Genomic DNA, 10,000 nt, shown 5'->3' on the forward strand with positions numbered 1-10,000 from the left:
CTCCCCTCCTCATCCCCCCTCCTCCTCCCCCCCCTCCTCCTCCCAACTCAGTGTCTGTTTTTCTCCTCCACTCTCTGAATCCCACATGCTCCTCCAGTGTGTTTATTTTGGTTGTTATACTGTAGAGGTAGAACACATTCCTCTCAGCGACTTCACTGTTTACTCCACGTCGAGTCCTGATGGAGAGCCCCAGGGGACAAGGAGGAGGACAACGTGTGAGAGGACAGAACATGTATATATACATTTGACAATTTTAACTCCGTCATTTTTATACTTAATGTATCTAAACTATACTATTACAATACCTCCTTCCTTTTAAAGTGACTTTTCCATTATTTAAAGGGACATTTTCTTTAAAGTGATTGTTTAAAGACACTACATGTGAGAGGACAGACACAACCCCCAATACGGGAACATTTGGTGTTTGTGTTTTAGGGAGAAGAATTCAGCAACTCTTTGGAGGTCGGTGTTCTAAAAATAACGCCAATGAAAAAACCAAGGCGTTTCGGCAACATGCCTCCGTCATACGTCATAAATACTCATAAAATTGCCTCCGCGTGGGGAAAATGGCCCTCGATTGACAACAGACCAATCAGAAACGTGTGAGAGGACAGACACAATGTGGGACAGTAAACGAGGGTCGCTCTTGTTGTCGTCGACGACCGTTTTACCTCAACTCGTCCCTCGCTCTCTTCTTTCACTTTCTCATGTGAGCGAAGGAGACTCGTCCCTCGCTCTCTTCTTTCACTTTCTCATGTGAGCGAAGGAGACTCGTCCCTCGCTCTCTTCTCTCACTTTCTCATGTGAGCGAAGGAGACTCGCCCCTCGCTCTCTTCTTTCACTTTCTCATGTAAGCGAAGGAGACTCGTCCCTCGGCTGTTTATTGACACGAGCAGGAAGCGGCTCTCGCTTCATCTGCACAGCAGCTGGACACAGGAGGGAGAGCGAGGAGGGGGGGGAAAGATATATATAGAGATGTTTTAGAGAGAAGGGGAGTTGAAAGAGAAAGAGAGGAAAAGAGCAACAACAAGGAGTCAGCTGCTGGGAGGAGAGGGGGAGGAGAGGAGGAGGAGGGGGTGAGGAGGAGAGAGATGTAGGTCAAGCCAGTTCCTTCCTCCTACCGTCTGCCTTCCATTAGAGTTTCTCAGATGTATTGTCATCATGCAGCACAGTACAGTATTGTCATCGTGCAGCACAGTATTGTCATCGTGCAGCACAGTATTGTCATCGTGCAGCACAGTATTGTCATCGTGCAGCACAGTATTGTCATCATGCAGCACAGTATTGTCATCATGCAGCACAGTATTGTCATCGTGCAGCACAGTATTGTCATCATGCAGCACAGTATTGTCATCGTGCAGCACAGTATTGTCATCATGCAGCACAGTATTGTCATCGTGCAGCACAGTATTGTCATCATGCAGCACAGTATTGTCATCATGCAGCGCAAGTACAGTACAACTAAAATATAGGGATGCACCGAATATTTGGCCACCGAAAATGGTTCAAAAAGGCACTTTCGGCTTTCGGCCGAAAGGGTCTTCTGTGGTAGTTTGGAGTTTAGGAGAGGTGTAGGATTCAATCGCAGGACAGTGTGTAGGGTAAGAGAGACGAGGCAACGAGTCGACGTTCCAATAATAGGCTTTTACTGAGCAAGACACGAGGATACAAGTCACAGGGGAAAATAACAAAAGCACGGACAGGTGCTGATTACTGGAGAGCACGGAAAGGTACTCAGGGGAACGGCAAACAGTAAACACGTAAACAGGGATCTCAAACAATGACGCAACACTGGAAGGCAGTGGGCGGCATGAATATATACTAAACAGTGATTGCTAAACAGGAACAGCTGGGGAACAGAGGATAAGAATACAAGAGAGACTAGACACTAAACTAACAGGCAGGAACAAACATTGTAACATAACAACAATGGGGAAACAGGGCTAGACTAGAACATCTGAACTAAAGGGAGATACACAGGGAGCATGACAGACAACAGACTTGACAATATATGTACGTAAAGGTCCATATGAAGGGCGGCGGCCTGTAGCACCGCAAACAGACCGCCCGGGGGCGCCAGAGGACTGTCCAGAAAGTTCAGATCATGACAGTTTTAGCACCGAAAAAATATCACTGAATGTCAAAGAACAGGGTTACGTTCGTAACCTAACGTGTTGTTGTGATGACATAATCAAAACGCGGCTTCAGTCATTACATGCGCAACGTGTAACGTGAGCTCTTCAGTCCTGCGTTCTACAGCCTGTGATAACTCCTCTTGCGAGTCGCGCTGTTTCTATGTAAACTCCGCGAGCAACAGGTCCAATAAATGTGTCTTTAACATGCTTTATATCCTCGCCATTACTATATGCCCGTCGCGGTTAAAAACCTTTCTAACTAACGTTAGCGTTAAGCTAGCTAACAACGCTTCCATTCCTCACTTTCACTAGTCTCTCTTAAGCTACATCATCCCCCGCTAAGAGTCACAGGAGATGTAGTAGGAACAGTCCTTCCATGTAGGCTAGAACGCCGTGAATTATGACAGTAGCCACTACAGTAACATCATTAAGTCTGCTACTTTGTTGTAGTTATCCTACAGAGAAAAGAAAATGCACTTGACTTTAATGCACATTTTGTTGTATGCAAAGAGAACATTTTTAAATTGTACAATCTTTCAGCAGTCAGTCTGGAATTAATGTATGCATTCAAAAGTGCTGAATAAATGTTTTATGGACCCATAATAGTGATTATTAATATTATTTAAGTTAAGTTTAGCCATAATCATGTCTTTTGCCATAATCAGGTAGCTGAACAAAAAAAAATACATTATATATATATATTTATATTAATAATTTCCGGCCTTTCGGCATTCGGTTTTCGGCCAACTGTTTCCTATTTTCGGTATCGGTTTCGGCTAAGAATTTCCCATTCGGTGCATCTCTATAAGTTTAGCATCCAACCAGAGTGCAAATGTAACAGTAAGGTGCAACAGTAATATACAATGTACAGGTGATTAAACTGGATATAAAATAAATAAATTAGTACTACTGAGTAATAGTGCTAATCAGATGTATGTACAGAGTTGTAGTATTAATATGTACAGTGATACAGGTGTAAAGACACTATGGTAGTAGTCATACTGGCCAGCAGCGTAACTAGAGTAGGTAAGGATATGTACATATATAGAATAGAATGGAATAGAATAGAATAGAATAGAATAGAATCTTTATTGTCATTGTTGGTACAACGAAATTTAGTTTGGAGCATCACCACTGGCATACAAACATACTGAATATAGCATGTGCAAAATAATAATGTCAATAATAATATAATAATAATATAATATTATAGTATCAATGTCCCAATGTTAGGGGTGGTGGTATACAACCCATCATCTACACTCATTGCACACACATCCACATGCACACACTCACCTTAACACTCACTTTAGACACTTTAACACTACATTATATTTATCTATTATTAAAGAGATTTGCATTACATTCATACCTCATTTGCAATTGCAAACCTTACCTCAAAGTTTTGTACCTCATTTTCTGCATTGTACCTCACTGTCATTTCTACTCACTGTACTTAGACTGTACCTAGGTTGTACTTTAGATTGTATATTGTACTGTATATTGTATATATGTATATTCCTCTTTACTTACTTTTTTTTTACTTACTTTCTTACTTACTTGTTTTACTGTATGAAGCACACTCTCAGGGGCCAAGAGCATTTCACCGTAAAGTACGTGTATTTTATTGTGATAATTAATAAACAAACTTGAACTTGGAATCGACAACAGAGGTTTTGCTGCTACACAGTGTTGTTGGGTCTCATGTAGGATCTTCAGGCTGTGAGCAGCAGGGTTTGTTTGGGACGGCCAGGTCATTGTACTGCGTCTGTGTGTTAGATCAGCGCTGAGATATCGCCCTCTGGGGGAAACAGCCCCCTCACCCCTCACCCCTCACCTCCCCCCCCACACCCCTGGCTTTGGCTCTCCTCTTACCCCTTTCCACCCACGTCTCTCCTCCCCTCCTCTCTCTTCCTCTCTCTTCCTCTCTCTTCCCTCCTCATCCACTCCTTTCTTTTGCGTGTAGCCGCCAGGAAAAGTAAATCACAGCATGACTTCAGGCCTGGAACTCATTTTGGCTCAAACGTGTCGAGCCTGCTCCCCTCAGCTGCCTCTCGCCTCGCAGGTTCTCCAGTGAAGGGAGAGGAAACCAGGCCTCGGCACGGCTCAACTCCTCAGCACAGCTGCCGCTGATTGGCCGAGACTGTTGCCCATCGGATTAGTGTTGAACATCTTTAGGACCAGGATGTGACATCAGGCTGGGAGGTCTCAACATCAATCACTATTTAGTACTAATGATGCAACTTTGACAGTGTGTTTGGAAGTCTTTAGACACACACACACACACACACGCACACACACACGCACACACACACGCACACACGCACACACACACACACACACACACACACACACACACACACACACACACACACACATAACCGCACACACACACACACACACACACACGCACACAACCACACACACACACACACACACACACATAAACACACGCACACATAACCACACAAGCGCACACGCACACACACACACACACACACACACACACACACACACACACACACACACACACACACACACACACACACACACACACACACACACACACACACACACACACACACACACACACAGATACACGTAACAGTAAAGTGCATTAGCAATATACAATGTACAGGTGATTAAACTGGGAAAAAATATATAGATTAGTACTACTGAGTAATAGTGCTAATCAGAGGTATGTACATAGTTGTAGTATTAATATGTACAGTGATACAGGTATAAAGACACTATGGTAGTAAGTCATACTGGCCAGCAGCGTAACTAGTAAGAGTAGGTAAGGGATATGTAGATATAGTATCTACAGATATGTAAAAAGGATTATATGCAGGTATGTACAGACACTCAGATGTGGATATATATATATTAAACTAAATAAGACTCGTGCACATCTGGTTGGACCCCGACTGGAGGTGCAGGTCAGCGCAAGAGACACACAAGCCCTAGGCTTGATGTGTTACGATGTGGGGTGGAGTATGCTGTATATAATGATGATCATTGACACCTGCTGCATAGCACCTGAGGAAGCAGATAGCGAAACGCGTTGTGCAATAAAAAAGCAAAAACCAGTCCCGAGGAGTGTGCGGTCCCTTCTTTCTCTTGAAGGTATTCTCCTTTTAGTTTTTATATATATATTAATATATATATATATAATAATATAATATATAATATACCATATGGTAAGATTAATAAAAAATAATATATACAGTATATACAGCATTATTGGACATGCAGAGTACAGAGTTATATGGGTTATATTCAGGTATATAAGTAGGAGGATTATATGCTATTAAATATTGTTCCCTCTGCAATAACCCTGCTCAGTTTGCATAATGTAATCCAGCACATTAGATATCTGCTTGGTTGTTGTTGTTGTTGTTGTTGTTGTTGTTGTTGTACGTCCAGGAGAATAGTTTTTATACTAGTGTTGTTTTCTTTTATCTCGTGCCTCTGACTGCAAGTCAAGTTTCCCATCTGAGATAATAAAGTGACTGAACTGAACTGAACTGAACTACATTCCATTCACTCAGCCATGTCAAACAGACTATTTGCCTGATGACACATAGACCACAGTCAGAGGAAACCATCAGTCGACTCAGTGAAAGTACAGCTAGTTCTATCAAGGGTTCTATCAGTGTTCTATCAGTGATTCATATTAGTATGGTTTTTCTGTTAGTTTTGTATAAGATAAGATAAGATATTCCTTTATTGATCAGGAAATTCAGGCATCATAGCAGCATGGGGGAGGGCCGGGCGTATCTAGACCCAGCACTTCAGTAGGGCACAGAAGGGCACCAAAAACTATGAAGCGTGAGCGCGTAGCGCGACCGCGAGAACAATTTGGACGGTTTTGGCCGGTTTGTGGGCGAAAATGGGTGGATTTTGTAACTATTTTTTTTAAACTTTATTTCGGTTTTAGGGTTAGGTTAGGGTTATGTTATTTAATTATTTGGGGGAGCCAGCCCCCCAAACTCCTGAAATGCATAGAAATCTATGAAATAAATAAAACAATCTGACATTTATATTAAAAAGAGCTAGCCCCCCAAACCCCTAAAATACATAGAAATCTATGCATTTTGGAACAGTTACTATATATATAGTCAAGAAAGCATTTAGTCATACTTAAAGTTTAAAGTGCTTTACTTGCATTGAACATTGCATTGAACATTGAACATTGAGGAGACATCATTAGAAAGCACAATGTATGTTTCCATAGTTACGCAGATTACCCACAATTGTACATCTCCGCTGAACCAAATGATCACCACAGTCAATTTAGCAGAGTAAATCTTACTCAAACTGAGTACATTTTACTCAAACTGAGTACAATTTTACTCAGTTTGAGTAAAATGTACTCAGTTTGAGTAAAATGTACTCTGTGAAATGTACTGTGCAGCTATAAACTCCATTTCCGCCTGTCTCTTAGCAATAAACAAATGGATGACGAACAACTTCCTAAAATTAAATGAGGGCAAAACTGAAATCCTACTAGTCGGTCCTATAACAAAAAGAGAAATGTTACAGAGCAATATGGGGCAACTTACTCCTTGGATCAAACCCAAAGTTACAAGTAAATAACCTACACTGGCTTCCGGTAACATTTAGAATTGATTTCAAGGTCCTCCTCCTTATATACAAAGTATAAACATTGCGATCATCTACTATTGAAGGTTCCAAGCCACAGTCTAAAGAAAATCGGGGATGCAGCCTTTGCTAACTATGCACCAAAGTTATGGAACACACTATGAACATTAGGGAAGCTAGATCTCTTAATATTTTCAGAAATAAGCTAAAAACGTACCTCTTCACCATAGCCTTCTAATACACCCCGCTGTTGATTGTACTGTAGCACTATTTTACTCAGGCCATTCTATTGCATAATTTTACTATCTATTCTACTATTCTATTATTGCACTGTATTATTGGTGTGCAAACCAGTCAACTTACAAAAAATAGCCTGTTGGAGGATTTCAACAAGATAAATGCGACAACATTGCAAAATATTTCACTATAATATTTCAAAGTGAAGTAAAAAATATTATAATAATTATTTGATCATGTTAAATGATCATTTGATCATGTTAAAAAAAGGGAAATAAAAAACATTTGTAAAAAAAATATATATATATATATATATATTTTTTTAATCAGTGGGGCACAGATGATCATTAGACTGATAGTGGTCTAAATACGCCGATGGGGAGGGGGGGGGGGGGTACAGGTATGGACAGGGTAATAGTTGAAAGACATAAATATAGGCCATAAAATTTGATCTGAATATATAAATATGATCAGTTTACAAACATGACAGGTAGGGTTTTATGAGCATGTGAACTAAGCTGAGATCATCCTCTGTGTTTGACACCCAGTCTCGGAACCAGAGAGATGGACCCAGGTGAACTTGGTGCCACAGCGCCCCCTGCTGTTCATGCTGGGTGTGTCATCTGCATTACTAATAACAGGCCACTGCTGTTACTACGTGGCGTCTGCACTGTTTTAATCCTCCTGACCTCATCTCCTCCTTGAGAACTCATCAGCACTGCAGCAACACCTGTTTCACCAGCATCTCATAAGTCTCATAACTTCATAAGTAATCGTAAGAATCACAACTACCCACCTCATACTATAGTCTACCCATATAACTCTGTATGATATATAATAGTGCTGTACATTTCATTTACATTTACAGTCATTCAGTTGACTCTTTTAGCCAACGCGACTTACAACTTCTGTATATATATATATATATATCCACATCTGTCTGTACATACCTGCATATAATCCTTTTTACATATCTGTAGACACTATATCTATATCTGTACATATCCCTTAACTACTCTTACTAGTTACACTACTGGCCAGTATGACTTACTACCATAGTGTCTATATACCTGTATCACTGTACATATTAATACTACAACTACTCTGTACATACATCTGATTAGCACTATTTTCTTTCCCCACGTTTTTGTTGTGTTTAAAGGTGTACTGTGTAGTTTTGGAGTCAGAGAAGTGATACTAAGGTATATTTTCAAACTGAATAAATAAAGTAAGACTGGGTTCCTTGAATACTGCCCATATATTCTACGCCCTGTTTGGTTCACAATGATTTCGTTTTCATGATTATATAAAATAGAATAATTAAGAATTAACATTAATAATGACATGTGTAGTAAATATATTTTGTAAACTGATTGCAGGCCCTGCAAACAACCCTCCCCCCCCCCCCCCCCGAAATCTTTAACCCTTTCACTGCCACACTACCAAATTGTTAACCCCTTCACTGCGATACTACATAAGGTCAACCCTTTGACTGCCACACAACAGAGGGTTAACCCTTTCACTACCACACTACAGAAGGTTAACTCCAACCGACCTGTAGGAGTCGCTGTTCACAACGACCAGACTACCACCCATCGACTTCCACCCGCTAACTCTGCCAATTGATTTAGTATGACGGCCGGCCCAAGCCGGAGGCAACTCAGACAGCCGGATTCAAACCCGGTGTCTCTTGCGTTGGTGACGAGCGCAATGTCCGCTGCGCCGCCCAGCCGCCAAGGGTTAACCTTCTGTAGTGTGGTTAGGTTAGTGGAAGGGTTAAGGGTGACGTGGTCCCTTGTGTTCCGGAATGTTCCGTGAGTCCGTGACCCTCGAGCTGCTCTGACGCTTTGACGGAGGGCCAAGGACCACACATGGAACATGGGCCAAATAAAACCGAATAGACCAAATAGAATATTTAATAATTCTCTGGGACCCTTCAGAAGATGGCCATGAAACCAAGTCGAACCCTAAAGAGTATCATTTCAAAAGATGCACTGGCGTCACGCTGTTTGTATGATACAAGCAAAATTATCTTTTATAGTCTTAACTAGGGATGTCCCGATCCGATCACGTGATTTTCAGAAGATCGGGATCGGGAAAAAAAAAATAATCAGGATTTATTTTATTAGATTTTTTTACGTTTTTTTTTATTCAACAAACATGACCATGTTCACGTCTTAAACTCATACCGAGGCCTTAGTTTTGGTTTTAAATTGCATATCATCATTCATTTATTTATTGTCACACAAGAGCAGAAGAATTTTGCCAAAACAAACGCATTTCCATCCACTAGTTGCAGAACTTGCAGTCACCTGATTTTTACAGACAATGGCGCCATTGCTCTCATGAAGCAGCAGGTTGGAGGTGGAGTTTTTAGATTGCTCCGGTTGCAATGCCTCGCTTGAATGAAGTTAACTTTTCACCTGGATAACGTCAACATTCAGGGTGAATGTAATGTGAGAAATTGGGATGGGGGAAAAAAATAAATAAAAAAATATTCTTTTATTATTACGTTTTTTTAAATTTTTTCGGATCGGGAAAGATCGGTATCGGTAGATACTCAAAATCACATGATCGGGATCCGATCGGGAGCAAAAAAATTTGATCGGGACATCCCTAGTCTTAACCCCTAATTGCTCCCGATGAGCATGTCGGCACCTTGCCTGGTTGCCTCCGCCGTCGGTGTGAATGTGTGAGTGAACGGGTGAATGTGAGGAACAAATTGTAAAGCGCTTTGGATAAAAGCTGTTAAATTAATGCACAATTGACCATCTCTATGTGTCTCATTACTTAGATACCACCAAGGCAGAGTCACCACGAGTCATCAACGTCATCCTGCCAGACCAGCGACATCACTTCCTGCTGCCACTGGGATACGTCCTGACCTCCTTCCTGCTGCTGGCCTTCATCATCCTCATCATCATCATCGTTGTCACACGGAGACGCAAGATTAGAGGTCTGTTTATATTTATGTTATTATATTATATATATATATATATATATATACTGAGGGTTATATTACA

At 41.1% G+C, this 10,000-nt stretch overlaps 1 pseudogene across 1 annotated transcript in view; it reads left to right on the forward strand.

The window, feature by feature from the left end:
* LOC311230749 (matrix remodeling-associated protein 8-like) overlaps positions 1-10,000 on the forward strand; it is a 31,704-nt pseudogene that overhangs the window by 15,641 nt on the left and 6,063 nt on the right. Inside the window, exon 4 of the transcript XR_014621058.1 lies at positions 9,772-9,933. The product of XR_014621058.1 is annotated as a matrix remodeling-associated protein 8-like (transcript). The remainder of the gene's footprint in view (positions 1-9,771; positions 9,934-10,000) is intronic.

This window comes from Notolepis coatsorum, assembly GCF_963971535.1.
Source record: "Notolepis coatsorum genome assembly, chromosome: 6".
In the NCBI taxonomy this organism is placed as follows: Eukaryota; Metazoa; Chordata; class Actinopteri; order Aulopiformes; family Paralepididae; genus Notolepis; species Notolepis coatsorum.